The 15,814-nt window shown below is 45.3% G+C and overlaps 1 protein-coding gene across 4 annotated transcripts in view; it reads left to right on the forward strand.

Moving 5' to 3' along the window:
* Window positions 1–15,814, forward strand: part of LOC140716392 (uncharacterized) — a 196,481-nt gene that overhangs the window by 25,343 nt on the left and 155,324 nt on the right. Inside the window, exons 1-2 of one of the 4 annotated variants that reach the window (XM_073029075.1) lie at window positions 8,520–8,568; window positions 14,814–14,890. The exons of 2 other annotated variants lie outside the window; for them this stretch is intronic. The gene's annotated coding sequence lies outside the window, so the exon portion shown is untranslated. Of the gene's footprint in view, window positions 1–8,519; window positions 8,569–8,773; window positions 8,852–14,813; window positions 14,891–15,814 lie in introns of those variants that run through there. One more of the 4 variants, XM_073029076.1, reaches the window with a different exon arrangement.

Here is a 15,814-nt window from a genome sequence, read left to right on the forward strand (position 1 = left end):
TTACAGTCACTGAGAACTCAGTATTGCAGGAAGAGTGTGTCAGGATAAAGTTAAATGGGAAATTAGCAAAGTACAGGTAATGAAAGCATAATGGTAAGTAAAAGTAAAGAAAACTTAAAGATGTTTTGTGTTCGTACAAAGAGCAAAAGGTTGAAGAAAAGAGGTTTATGAGTGACCAAAAATTGATATATGTGTGGAGGAGAATATGAGGAAGGTGGATCATAAAATCTCTGCAGCTGACTTCACAGAAAATATTGTTGATGTCGATAAGAAAGGTGGAGTGAAATATAGGAAAAGTAAAATAAGGTAATGAGACTTAACACCTTTGGAAGTCTATAAGCTTTTTTTTACCAACTTTTATTTAAGAATATAAGCTTTCTGAAGACTAAAGTGATTGGAGAAATTGGAACAAAAAAATCAAATATATGGAGATACTTCAGCACATCAGGCACCATCTGTGGAGGCAGAGATACACCTGATGTTTTGGGTTGGAATCCCTCGTGAGGACTGAGTGTGTAGAGGGTAGATAGCCAGAGTACACAGGGGAGGGATGAGGTAGGAGATGTCAGGTAAATGTGTTCAGATGGGAATAGGAATAGGACTGGGAGGTGATAGGTGGAGGCAACAAAGGGTTGTAGATTATGGAATGTGATAAAGTGTGGGAACCACAGGGAGGAATGGTAACAGTAGAGTGGAGATGGGGAATCAGTGGGTGAGGTGTATGGGTAATGGGCAGATAGAACCAAGTAGGGGAGGGGAAAGAACCTGTTTAACAATGGGATTGTGTGTGGAGGGGGGCGTTGAAAAGTAGAGTTGTTGGTTTGATCAGGAGAGAGAAAGGAAGAGATTACCCTGAAATTGTGTTTTTTTTAAGTGTTCATGCCATTGGGTTTGAAGATTACCTCAGAGGAATATATTTTACTCGTCTAATTTTTCTTTGGCTTCACCTGGTAGTGATGGAGGCTAAAGAGAGAGAATTCAGTGTGGAAGTGGGAAAGGGAGATAAAATGGCCTGCAGCCAAGGGCTCAAGATGGTAACTGCAGTCAGAATTCAGCGCGGCTTGCAAAGCAGGCACCTAATCTGTGTTTGATCTTAGTGATTTAGAGAAGGTCACTTTGCAAGCACAATACAGTAGGTGAGACTGGAGGAGTTGGATGTGACTCTGTCACCTGGAAGGGCTGTGTTACGTCCTTGGATCATGATGAGAGAGGTGATGTAGAGGAAGATGTTACACCTCCAGGGTTGTAGGAGAGAATGACAGAGGGTGGGGAGGGATGAGCAAACCAGAGAGGGTGGTCCCTGTGGAAACCAGAGAGGGATGGGGAAGGGAAGAAGTGTCTGGTAGTGGGATTACATCACAACTGGAGTAAATTATGAAGAATGATGTTTTGGAGTGGAAAGTTTCATCTCAAGGACAAAATGCTGAGAAAGGAAAGTGGTCTTTAAGAGACAGGGTGGGGGGAAGGAGTCTCAGTAGTTGTAGAAGTCAGTAGGTTTACTGTAAATGTCATGGATAGTTTGTCTCTTGATATAGAGACACATTCAGAAGGGGGAGAGAGGCAATAAAATAATCAAGTGAACATACAACAGTACAGTACTGGGCAGTTAATTTATGTCAATTGATGCCAATTTATACTAGTCCTCCTGTGTATTATCTATATCCCTCCATTCCCTGTATAGTCACTTATCTATCTAGAACTTTTTAAAACTCCACCAAACTTCCACTGCTACCCTGGTAACCTATTTCAGCATCTACCACTCTGCATGTACACAAATACCCCTCGTGTCACCTTTAAACTTGCCCCTCCAACCTTAAAATCACATCATCTGGGTTTTGACCTTTCTACTCTGGGGAAAAGATTTTAACTGTCCACCCTATCCGCGCCGCTCTCAATTTTAAACACCTCTATCAGTATCCCTTCAGTTTACAATGCTGTGAGAACAACCCAAATTTGTCCAGCTTTCCTTCAGTCCTCTAATCCAGGCAGCATCCTGGTAAACCTCTTCTGCGCCCTGTCTAGAATCTCCATATTTCCTGTAATTGGGCAATGAGAACTGCGCACAATACTCCCAAAGTTTTATATAGCTGCAGCATGGCTTCCTTTTATACTCAATCATCTTCCAATAAAGGCAAGAGGCCTCACGCCTTATTTATGGAGTAGCAACCTTACGCACTTACTCTGTCTTCTGTGGGCAAGCCAGTTCTGTATCCAAATGTAAATCACCCTGGATCCCATGCATCGTTAACTTCCTGATCACCGACCATGAGGGACATTATTAAATGCCCTACCCGAGTCCATGCAGATGATGTCCACTGCCTTACACTCATCAAGCACTCCTGTTACCTTAAAAAAATCTCATTTAAGTTCGTAAGGCATGACACGTCAAGTTAAATCTGTAAACTGCATTAATGAGGGAGAGTTCTCAAACATGTGACATTCATGTCACAAAAGCATTTGACAATTATGATACCCCACAAGAGAAAGTCTCTGAAATTCAATGGCACTGTCGTCAGTGAATTTCCCACTATCAATATCCTGGGAGTTATCATCGACAAGAAACTGATGGAGTAGTCAGGTATGCAATGTGTCTAGAAAAGCAGGGCAGAGGCCAGGGATCCTGTGGTGAGTAACGCGCCTCACTCCACAAAGCTTGTCCACCACCTACAAGGCTTCGGTCAGCTGTGATGGAATGTCCATCACTTAGCAGTGTGAGTGAAGCTCCACTGTAACTGAAAACCACGATACCAGACCGGATACAGAGCCTACTTGACAAGTGTCCCAGCCACAACCTTCACTCACTCAACAGTGAACCTTCGGTCCCACTCCACCAGGTCCATCTGCTACCCCTCAACCATCGGGCTGCTCAGCAGGCATGGATAACTTCACTCAGCTCAACTCTGAATTAATTCCTCAACTTTCAACAACTCAGGTTCTCGGTATTATTTACTTATTAATTTTAATTTAAATTTGCACAATTTGTCTTAATTTGTACATTGGTTGTTTATCAGTCTTAGTTTGTGTACAGTTTCTTCATAAATTCTATAATGCTTATTTTATTTTCTTATGAATGCCTACAAGAAAACAAATCTCAAGGTAGTACATGATAACATGTACGTACTTTGATAATAAATTTACTTTGACTTCAACCACTGATGAACAGTCACAAGAAGTGACTCTGGGAAACTCAACAAGACTCCTTGGCCAGCTTTTTTCAAACCCATGATATCGACCAACCACAGGGATTAGGCCAGCAAAAGCACGGGAACGCCACCTCCTGGAAGTTGCCCTCCAAGCTACACACCATCAAGACTTGGAAATACATGTTCCTTCACCATCACTTGGTCAAAATCGCAGAACACACACACACACTCTCTCTCTCTCTCTCTCTCACACACACACACACACACACATTGTGGGTACAGTACTCACATATTAAGAACTACAGCACCTCAAGAAGGCAGCTCACTACCACTTTCTCAAGAACAGTTAGGGATGGGCAATTAACTGTTGGCTCGCCTGCAGAGCCTACATCCCTTGAATGAATATTAAAAACATAAAATAAATGAATTTGGAGTTGGATAATGATGGAAGAATAAATATTCCTAATCTCAAATGGACATTTGTGACAAAGTACAAGATTGCTTTTGACAAATTCCCTGGGAGTTGAGCTGTATCCACCAGATACGTTCTGCCCAGGAATTACCAGGAGAAACTAAAGTAGGGATAAGGTAAAGCTGACGACAAGGCATGATGGGAGAGGCAACCAAATAATGACTCAACGGTTTGGGGAAATACATCATTCATTGTTATACAGAGAAGGGATTCGGGGAAGGCTAGACAAAAGGATTGTGGTATCGGGAGAACCTGCCAATCCTGTGCAATTAAATTAATAAGTGACTGATGTGAAATATGGCAGTGAAAGGAGAAAGATAAGATGTGTAAACGCACACTGAGAAGTTCTCTAGGGTGACTGAGATCTTCGTTGTGTAATGCCCTGGTTCACATCATTACTGTTAAGCTGTAGGTATTTCATTTAGCCGCTCTGTAAGAGCAGTCTGTTCTGCTTTCAGCCCACGAGTTATTGTTGAAGATAAAGGGATGATATGGAATGTGTGCCATCTAATTAGCAGGAAGTTTTCTTGGTGAAAGACAGTAAGGTTGGGCTTGGGGCTTTTGTTCGAGAGGAGATGAAGAGAAAAGACGCTGGGGAGAACCGGTCGTAGCGTACGATCCGGTGGGAGACCCGTTTGGATTGTTAGTGACATTTGGAAGGTGGTGTGTGTTTTCACGTTGACCGAGGGCCTAGCGCGTGAGTGACAGAGAAGTTCAAGATGAACTCCAGCTTGTGCACATTTGACTGTTAGAATGGGCCCTTTTCTTTTTGTTATTCTTTACTAACCCTTCAGTTAAGAGTCATAAATATAATCCCTTTAATCGTATTCAGTGTACTGTCTGTTATTTCATGGCGTTAATTTGCAACAGGGTAGCAAATGACACAGCATCCACACACACTGGGGTTTGGGGTGGGATCGAGTGCACCTCAATCTCACGAGTTTGTCAGGGCTGGAGGTTGTTTTCCCCAGACTTACACAGCCAAGGAAACCAAGGGAGGTTTCACTTGCATACACTCAGATAAAATGCTTGCTGGTGGGCCTCGACTCCCAGGAGCCCTTCGTCCCAGAGCAGGTTGGTGCTGACTGGACAGATGTCACAGCTTTCAAAACCGTGGTTTACTACAACAACCCAAACTGCAACAGTGGGTATTGGTGAGTTCGTGTTCAGTGGGGGAAGGGGGAAGGAGTAAAGGCTACTACACTGCTCCGTGGGAAGGGATTCCGTGTTTCATCCTGGTTTGCAGCAAGTTCCCAGTCCCTACAAGGGTCAGATTCTATTGCTGTTTAAATGTAGCTAGATTTGTTCCTAGCAGCTGAGGTATTCCTGCTTGTGATAATAACCCTGAGAGCAGTTAACTGTTGAGTTCCCTTCAACAAAATGACTGTTAAAACTTTGTAACATCTGTTAAGAGCAGGCAGTATCTGCAGTCTCTTGTGTCTCCAGGATAAAAGTCCATTATTCATCAAAGTAACATCATGGGATTTTTTTTAAAGCTGAAAGATTAGCTTTATTTGTCATACTTACATTAAAGCATACAGTGAAATGCACCAATTGCATCTGATCAATTTAGTGAGGATTGTCTATCCATGGCCTCCTCTACTGTCAAAATGAATCCAAACTCAGGTTGGAGGAACAACACCTTGTATACCGGCTGGGTAGCCTCCAACCTGATGGCATGAACATTGACTTCTCTAACTTCCGTTAATGCCCCTCCTCCCCTTCTTACCCCATCCCTGACATATTTAGTTGTTTGCCTGTTCTCCATCTCCCTCTGGTGCTTCCCCCCTCCTTCTTTCTCCTTAGGCCTCCCGTCCCATGATCCTTTCCCTTCTCCAGCTCGGTATCACTTTCGCCAATCACCTTTCCAGCTCTCAGCTTCATCCCACCCCCTCCGGTCTTCTCCTATCAGTTCGCATTTCCCCCTCCCCCCCACTACTTTCAAATCTCTTACTATCTTTCCTTTCGGTTAGTCCTGACGAAGGGTCTCGGCCCGAAACGTCGACAGCGCTTCTCCCTATAGATGCTGCCTGGCCTGCTGTGTTCCACCAGCATTTTGTGTGTGTTGTTGTTAATGTCGACAGCGCTTCTCCCTATAGATGCTGCCTGGCCTGCTGCGTTCCACCAGCATTTTGTGTGTGTAGTGAGGGTTGTGCTGGGGGCAGCCTGCAAGTGTTGCCATGCTTCCAGTGCCAACATAACGTGCCCACTACTCACTAACCCTAACCGTACAGCTTTGGAATGTGGGAGGAAACTGCAGGACCCGGAGGACATCCGCACGGTCACAGGGAGAACACTCCTTCCAGGCAGCAACGGGTATTGAACCCCAATGGCAGTGTAAAGTGATGCACTCACCACTATGCTATTGGACTTGTACACCACCCATAGAAGCGGAAACGGGCTGGCTGAATATCTCACCGGAAGGTGCAACAGTCTCTCACCACTGGCCTGAACTGTCAGCCTCCGGTAGCCCCACCATCTTCTGCCTTCAGACGTGAGAGATGCCCACTGATAGTGTGTAGGCCTCCGTTAGTCTCGATAGACCATGGATTTTGCACCATGGGAAGTTTCCAGGGCACAAGCCTTTTTTATGGGAGACCGGAAGCTGCCCAGGCTGCAAGTCTCCCCTCTCCACGCCTCCAATGTTGTCCAAGGGAAGGGCATTAGGACCCATACAGCTTGGCACCGGTGTCGTCACAGAGCAATGTGTGGTTAAGTGCCTTGCTCAAGGACACACACGCAGCCTCAGCCAAGGCTCGAACCAGTGACCTTCAGATAACGCCTTAACCACTTGGCCACGCACCAACACTGCCCACTGATAAACCCAGATAAAACAGATAGTAAATAGCAGCTTGGAGTACCTGTCTTTACAGGCACAGTTTGAGCATTGAGTCTAGTTCTGGATACCACTTCATAGGATCTGGAGATGGATCTCACTGGCCTCATTGGAATTCAGAAACTTTCTCTCTATAACTGGATCTCGGACCTTGATAGAAAGATGCCACTCAGACCGAGTTGGCAACATCTCAAGCTCCATCACGCTGAACACTGGTGCCCCCCACCCTCTCAGGCTGTGTGCTCAGCCTACTGCTGTGAATGCTGCTGACTCACAGCTACGCTGCCAGACCCAGCTCAAACCGCATCGCTGATTTACCACACTGGGTGTCCTCGTCAACAATAACGATGAGTCAGCATTATTATAGATAGTCAACTATCTAAATGGAGTCAAGTTAGGAAAAGGGGAAGCACAACGAGATCCAGGTGTTCTTGTACATCAGTCAATGAAAGCAAGCATGCAGGTACAGCAGGCAGTGAAGAAAGCTAATGGCATGCTGGCCTTTATAACAAGAGGAATTGAGTATAGGAGTAAAGAGGTCCTTCTGCAGCTGTACAGGGCCCTGGTGAGACCCCACCTGGAGTATTGTGTGCAGTTTTGGTCTCCAAATTTGAGGAAGGACATTCTTGCTATTGAGGGAGTGCAGCGTAGGTTCACGAGGTTAATTCCCGGAATGGCGGGACTGTCATATGTTGAAAGATTGGAGCGACTGGGCTTGTATACACTGGAATTTAGAAGGATGAGAGGGGATCTGATTGAGAAATATAAGATTATTAAGGGATTGGACACGCTGGAGGCAGGAAGCATGTTCCCGCTGATGGGTGAGTCCAGAACTAGAGGCCACAGTTTAAGAATAAGAGGTAGGCCATTTAGAACAGAGATGCGGAAAAACTTTTTCACCCAGAGAGTGGTGGATATGTGGAATGCTCTGCCCCAGAAGGCAGTGGAGGCCAAGTCTCTGGATGCATTCAAGAGAGAGTTAGATAGAGTTCTTATAGATAGCGGGGTCAAGGGATATGGGGAGAGGGCAGGAACGGGGTACTGATTGTGTATGATCAACCATGATCACAGTGAATGGCGGTGCTGGCTCGAAGGCCTACTCCTGCACCTACTGTCTATTGTCATACAGAGAGGAGGTAGAGAGACTCGTTAAACAGTGTGAGGAACACTTTTACCGGGAGCATTGTATAAGAAAGGCCGGGAGCGTTTTTGAGGACCCCTCTATCTATTTGACCCACTACCATCAGCAAGAAACCGTTCCTTCTCTCAGGCTGTGAGAGGTCTCGTTATTGGAACGGTGAGCTGTTGACCTGGGCCGCACACTGCATGCACTTTGAATTATGTTCTGTTAACTTATTTGTGCTAATGTATGTATTGTGTGTGATAATATATTTTGTGGGTGCACCGTGGTCTGGAGGAACATTATTTCGTTTTATTGTCAGATGACCATAAATATGAAGTTGAATGATGCCAGTTATTCCAAGAACTGCATTCTCACATAAGCATCCTTCTCCAGATGTGTAAGGACGGTACGCAGAGCGGTGGCTATTGCGTTGTCTGTCGATCGGCTGTGCCGGCAGGCGGATTGTAGGGGGTCCCGTGTGAGTGGCAGCATGCTGCAGGTATAGTCCTTGACCAGCCTCTCAAAGCATACTGACTTGCATGTATTTTGATTTTCAAGTATACTTTTTCTTTACTGTCCGTGGCAGTGTGAAGTGTTTAGTTGGTGGCTACGTTGCCCATGGAAACAATCTACTGGATTTTAGCTACCGTGGAAAAGCTCAGGCGGTGCTTTCAGATCATTAACGTAGCACCATCTGATGCACCATCAATAACTCTGAGACGTGGGTTAAGGTAGGCTTTTATTGGCTGGAAGAAAGCACAACATCCTGGAGACTGAGGAAGGGTCTGTGGCTCCAATCGCCTTTATACCGGGGTCCGTGGGAGGGGCCACAGGAGCAGTCAGCGGGGTGGGGGCATGTCCAGACAGGTATATGTAGTTCACCACACCATCCTTTGAAATTTTGGTGGGATGGGGATCACTGCGCAGGCGCCGAAACCGGAAATTGTGTCCGAAACGAGCCTGCAGAGCCCAGTTGCCGGCGGGTCGGCGGCAGGTAAGAGCGGGTTGTCAACGCGGCTTTAATCCCCGCTGCCTCCCCCTACTGAGGGGGGAACATTGCGGAGCGCCACAGTCCTGGTCCTTGCCCCGCTCCGAACCCCGGCGATTCCCCGGTTACTTCGGGAGAGTCAGGGCGGCCAGGAGGGAGGTCTATCGGTGCGCATGCGTGTTCCCGGAACCCCGGGGGTCGGGGGGGTTGTGGATATAGAAGCGGCCGTGAGTTACAGCAGGGAAATTGTCCAGGCTCTGCACAGATCGGGAGATCTAATCAGAATCAGGTTTAATATCACTGACCTTTCTCGTGAAATTTGTTGTTTTAAGGCAGCAGCGTATTACGATACATAATATAAAAGAATACATTAAAGTCATGCATGGGTTTATTGCAGATTCAGAAATCTGATGGCAGAGGGGAAGTTGTTGTTCCTAAGAGGTTCTGTGAGTGTGAGATCAGGCTCCTGTACTACCTCCTTGATAGTAGCAATGAGAGGGGGATTTGACTTGGGTGATGATGATCCTTAATGATGAACGCTGCTTTTTTGAGGCATCGTCGTTTGAAGATGTCCTGGATGTTGGGGAGGCTATTGCCCATGAGGGAGCTTGCTGAGCTTACAGCTTTTCCGATCCTGTGCAGTGGCCCCTCTGTACCAGACGCTGATGCAACCACTTAGAATAACCGTACATCTGTAGAAATTTGTGAGAGTGTTGGGCGACATACCAGGTCTACTTGAACCCCCAATTAATTATAGCTGCTTTTGTGCCGCCTTTGTTGTGTATCAATGTGTTGGGCCCAGGATAGATCTTCAGGGGTGTTGACTTCCAGGAAATTGAAACTGCTCAGCCTTTCCACTGCTGATCGGTTGATAAGGACCGGTGTGTGTTTCCTCAACTTCCCCTTCCCTTTCCACAATCAATTCCTTGGTCTTACCGGCATTGAGTGCGAGGTTGTTGTTGTGTCACCACTGAACCCGCTGATCTGCCTCACTCCTGTACGCCTCCTTGTTCCCATCTGATATTCTGCCACCGATAGTTGTGTCATCGGCAAATTTATAGATGGGGCTTGAGCTGTGCTTAGTCACACAGTCATGGGCGTACAGAGAGTAGAGCAGTGGGCTAAGCACACAATTTATAGCTGTGTTAATCAGTGAGGAGGAGGTGTTATTTCTGATCCACAGTGGCTGTGGTCTCCTGATGAAGTCAAGGATCCAGTTGGAAAAGGACTTCAGAGTTGAAATCGGGTTTACTGTCATGGGCATGAGTACGTATATGCACACGCACAATGAGCAACGTACAGGAGCGTCACAGGCACAAAGAGTCAGATAAGCAGTAGTTGCAAGAAAATCATAAATTGTTCATTAATAGAAGAAAACACAACTACAATGGATTCCGGTTAATTGGGCCATCAGTTAATAGGGACAGTCTCTTATTTGGGACAACTCCTAAAAAACAAAAACTAATTTTTAAAAAATTGCTGGGATATCATTTATTTGTGACACAATGCCACTTAGTTGGGACAGGAGACTTGCCAAAAAGGTTCTAAGTTTTGTCAGTGACGGATACTTGTGTGGCAGTTCGGCACGACATCGTGCTTAGAAAGAATACTTTTTAAATTGCTCTAGTTGTGTCTGTATACAAAAAGCAGTTATTCTTGTCACTGATAGTTGGCGAGAAATGAGCAGGAAGACAATTCTGCATCATTTTGCTCACTGTGGTTTCGACCATTTAGGCTTGGTGATGCCAGATACAGCCGGGAGTGAAAATGAAATGATTTTGTGACTTCAACAAGTTAGGAACTACAAAGAATTTGATGGTATTGACAATTATCTTGTCTGTTACAGTGACAGTGAAGATTTGGAGGATTCAGTCATTAAAAGCATTGTATGAAGGCAGTCCATTACCTACACTAGTCGCCTGCACTGATTTTGCTCATTCCATACACCGGATGCATTCCTCTATCGATATCTGTTAGGAACTTGTACATACCGTAGATTCCGGATTTTAAGCCGCTACTTTTTTCCCACATTTTGAACAGCTTTGAACTTTGCGGCCAATAATCCGAAGCGGCTAATGCATGATTTTTTTCATGCCGCCTCGTAAACATTTTGCCTCGTAACAGTAGACCAATAAAATTGATGAGTAGTTCACAGAGGTCCAATGAAATTGTACGATAAATCAAGCGCACTTTCACAATTAAATTATTGTAAATCAGTCATTTGTACTCACCCTCATCAACATGGAAAACACTCGAAGCATTGTGCTGCCTACTTAGTTTAAACTATATTTGTTTTCTGTACTACATCGCGGGATGCTATGACGTCACACCCGGTTTCGCGGTGTCTTGTGGGAAAATGCCGGTTTGCGATGAAACGGGACGGAGGGAGGGAGCGCATTACGCGAGCGGCTTTGGATCTGAGCGAACTCTGCTTTTAAGTTAAAGGTATCAATAACTTTTCCTGGTAGGCTGCAATATATATATTTTTTTACCAGTCGTTAGGAGATATTGGAATGTTGTTCAGTAAAGAAGTATACGCAACGTATATTTAAAAGTAGCCGCGTACGGGCACGGTTCGAAAAAAAGCATTTGCAATATGTATTTGTTTTTGTTACCATATGGATTTAATTAAAAGTTAAAAAAATCCTCACGTGTAATATCTTTCTGTGTAAATATCTCATATTACAACGTGGGACACCTGCGGCCGAAAATCCGGTGCGGCCTAAAATCCGGTGCGGCCTAAAATCCGATGCGGCCTTTACAATTAAAAAAATGATTTTATTTCTAAAATTAGAGCCAGCGGCTTAAAATCAGGTGCGCTCTGTAGTCCGGAATCTACGGTAATTCAATAGAACTGTAGCACGATTGGTAGTTTTCTAATTTGTTCTGTATTTCTTGCCGCTTAACTGGTCGTGATGTGTTCCGATTAATCAGTATCCACTGTATTTGAAAGAGCACAACTACATCACATTCTTTGAAATAACGAGTGAGAAAGTGACCGTAGCAGGGTGGGAGCCATTTGAAATTGGGACTGAGTCACTCTTTGACCAAATAAACAGAAGGGAGTATTAGTGTTTGCTGGAGTGGGTCATTGTTAGAGTGGTCAGTCCTTGGTTCAACAGGGTTCAGCAGAGGCTAAGGGTGCTGAGTCATTTGTTATCATTTGTTTTTGATTCTGGAATTTGGGCTGGAGAAGTTGTAGCCAAAGATATAACTATCTTGTGAATAAAGTCCTAACCTGTTCAATCTTTCCTTGTAACTCAGGTCCTCTAGTCCCAGCACTATCCTTATAAACTTTCTCTATAGTCTTTCAAGCTTATTTACATCTTTCCTATCGGTAGTTGACCAAAACTGCACACGATACTCCAAATTAAGCCTCACCAATGACTTGTACAACTTCAACGTGACACCCCATCACCTGTACTCAGTACTTTGATTTTTGAAGGTCAATGTGCTAAAAGTTTTCTTTGTGACCCTATCTACCTGTGCTGCCACATTCAATGAATTATGGACCTATATTCTCTGATTCCTTTGTTCAACTACACTCCTCAGTGCCCTACCATTCAGTATGACCTATCCTGGTCATACCAAAATGCAACATTTAGCACATGTCCGCATTAAATGTCATCTGCCACTTTTCAGCCCATTTTCCAGCTGGTCCAGATCCCACTGCAGGCTCCGATAGTTTTCCTCACTGTCCACTACACCCCCAGTCTTGGTGTCATCTACAAATTTGCTGATCCAATTAACCACATTATCGTCCAGATCATTGATATAGATGACAAACAGCAATGAACCCAGCACCGATCCCTGCAGCACTCCACTAGTCACAGGCTTCCAGTCAGAGAGGCAGCCATCGACTACCACTCTCTGGCTTCTCCCATGAAGCCAATGTCTAATGCAATTTACTACCTCATCTTGAATGCCGAAAAACTGAACCTTCACCACCGACCTCTCATGTGGGAAACAGGATGGCGAAGGGTCTCGACCCGAAACGTCGACTGCTCCTTTCAACGGATGCTGCCCGACCTGCTGAGTTCATCCAGCCTTTTCGTACGTCTCTCATGTGGGATCTTGTCAAATGCCTTACTAGAGTCCACGTAGACAACATCCAATGGTTTGCCTTTATCAACTTCCTCAAAAAAAGTTTATAAGATTGGTTGAACACAACTTACCACACATGAAGTTATGCTGAGTATCCCCAATCAGTTGCCCTCTATACATATACTCAAATATCTAGTCCCTTAGCATACCTTCCAATAACTTTCCCACTACTGATGAGAGGCTCACTGGCATATTGTTTCCAGGTTTTTCTAGAGCTTTTCTTAAACAGCAGAACAACATTAGCTATCTTCCAATCCAATGGTACCTCACCTGTCACTGAGGCCCACTGCAATTTCTGCACTTGCTTCCCACAGGGAACACACAAGGTCTTGTCAGGCCCTGGGGATTTATCCACACTAATTTGCCTCGAGGCAGCAAATACTTCCTCCTCTGTAATCTCTGCAGAGTCCATGCCTCAATGCTGCTTTGCCTCACATCTTGTGTCAGCCTCCTGAGTCAGAACAGATGCAGAAATCCATTTCAGATCGTCTGCGTCTCTTGTGGCTTGGAGAAGAAGGGCCGTAGTGCAGACACCCCACCACTCCCGGAAGTTCCGGGAGTCTCCCGCATATTGATAGCGGCTCCCTGATGCCGGCAAATTATATACAATATCCCGGAAATCGATTTTTTTTTGAGAGCGAGAGAGTGCACCATGACAGAGTGTTCCAAAAAAATAAATTATAAAACGTACTTCACCCCAGACGACACTAAAGTGTACCCCTGCCTAATAGCAGTCAAAAATAGTGACAGTGCTATTGCCCATGGTGGGTTAAATAACTGTTGTGGTGAGTTTAACAGGTGTCATTCATTCACTAGCATAGCTAACGTTATTTAAACTAGCTGGCCAGCTGCTAAGGAGCTACTCTATTGCAGACATCCCACCTCTCCTGGAAGTTCCGGGAGTCTCCCGCAAATTGATGGTGCTACCTCCGTGAAATGAGTTTTTGCAGGGTGGGATGTCTGCATAGTGTGGGGTTCTTCTGCTGGAGTGGCCAGGTTGGGTGAGGAAGCCCCTCATTTATTGTAGTAGTGTACAATCCCAGAGGGCCACGTGAGTGGCAGAGGTGCTGTTGTTGTGTGGGAACGTAATAGAACAGCACTGAAAGTATTGACAATTAATGTAAAGAATGAAAAGGCATTGCATGGTGTATTCTTGTAAATATCTTTTTCTTGGCGCTGTTTGTGAATTCTGGCAATCAGGCCTTCTGCCAGATGGTTTGGATCAGGGAATCGGGGACCAGGGATTGGGCTGTGATCAGACACCGATCAGGGAACCACCTCATAGAGCCCATGTACCGCGGCATCTGCGGTGCTTACTACCTGCTGGGAAGTTGCTCAGGATCAGAGCTGTGTTCGTGAGATGGGGAGAGAATTGGCCCAGCTGAGCGTTCAGGCCGTGTTCCAGGATTTAGCGGCAGCGAGCAGGTCTCAGTGTCAGCGGGTGCGTAAGAAACGAACAAGATACTGGACACGTGCACAGCACAGCTTCTAACTGGGCTGTAAAGAGAAGGCCCAGCAGAGGGGACTGTGGGAGAAACTGATCAGGGAGCAGACCTGGCGTGAAGTAAAACCCGCCCAGGGTTGCAGGTGGGAACGGGATTGGAACCCGGTCCAAAGTTAAATTGCACACGTGTGTACGGATGCAGTGAGAAACTTGCTTGCAGTAGCATCGTAAGCACATAGCATCAGATAAGCTGCATTTACAAGAAAAGTGTAAGTTATGGATAACTGTACAAGAAACATGAAGTCTGTGGCCATCTTGCTGCTGAGTGCTGGTTGCTTCAAGAACTTGCCGTGCGATGGAGAATCAGAATCCGGTTTATTATCACTGACCCATGCCACAAAATCTGTTGTTTTGGCAGCAGCAGCAGCACAGCGCGATGCATAAAAATAACTAACTTACATAATTAAATAAATATTGCAAAGATGAATGATGGAGTCGGTTCATGGGTTCACGAATCCTGCAGAAATGTGGTGGTGGAGGAGAGGAAGGTCTTCCTAAAAAGTTGACTGTGTGATTTCCCTGGTACAGGAATCTGGAGCAGCAAACAATCTGCTGGGGACTCAGCGGACCAGGGAGGGAGGAGGGATGAAACACCCACCTAATCAAAGAGGAGCCTTGACTAATATCTGTGTGTCTTCTCTAGCCACAGGTGCAGTTGTGGAGGACTGGCGAGTAGCTGTTGTTCCATTGCTCCAGAGGGAGAATCCTGAAACTGGACTGGTGAGTCTCACGTCACTGGTAGACACGTACTGGAGAGAACTCTCGGGGGTAGGAAAACCACCCTAACTAGGGAGAGGCGGCATGACTGTGCGGGGCAAGTCGCGTCTTACGAACTTGACTGACTGTAACGTTCTCGCTCGGGTGTGAAGTAACGCCGAGGTAAACGTCGAGATAAACCAGAATCAATGCAAACGAGACCGCAGTAAGATTAACCATTTACTGTTCACTCTTCACATTAATGCATGGTGAAAACTGTTGAAAAACAATACAAGATTGGTACAGTGTTTGTTCCCTTCTAAATATCACATTTACATTGTGAATACTTGCAAAGGTAAAACTACAATAACTACATTACATTAAAGTGCAGCATACAGTCAGAATCTAGCTGCTCCATTGGCTGCTTTAGATACACTTCAATACAAACTATCCCGACTCTTTAACTGACGAAAAGGTAAACCTTACCGACCGTCGTTACTTTTAACAGAATCGGCGTTAACATTTTAACTCAAAATACCGATTATCTAATGACTTACAGCGTTGCTTTCACTGTGTCTTTGGTGCATAGAGAGACCCTAGTCAGCGTTATGGTGGCACATGTGAGTGACCCCCACCCTTGCGTGAATCTCAAACCGGTAATTCCCCACAAGACGCGGCGAACCCGGATGTGACGTCATCGCAGCCGCGATGTATTACAGACAAATCAATTGATTTAAACAATCCTAACTTTAACAAAAAAAATGCTAACAAATTACTACGCGAAAATATTATAAACTAAATAACTGCCATAAAGGCAGCACACTCCCCGCTTGGCCTTCGTAAGGTCACAATGAACATAATACAAACTTCAGTCTCTAAATCAGTCATTAGGTAGAAGTAGAATGACTTCTGTAACAGGCCTTTGGTAAATTTTCCCATCGCCTTGGT

Source organism: Hemitrygon akajei, chromosome 25 (genome assembly GCF_048418815.1).
Source record: "Hemitrygon akajei chromosome 25, sHemAka1.3, whole genome shotgun sequence".
NCBI lineage: Eukaryota > Metazoa > Chordata > Chondrichthyes > Myliobatiformes > Dasyatidae > Hemitrygon > Hemitrygon akajei.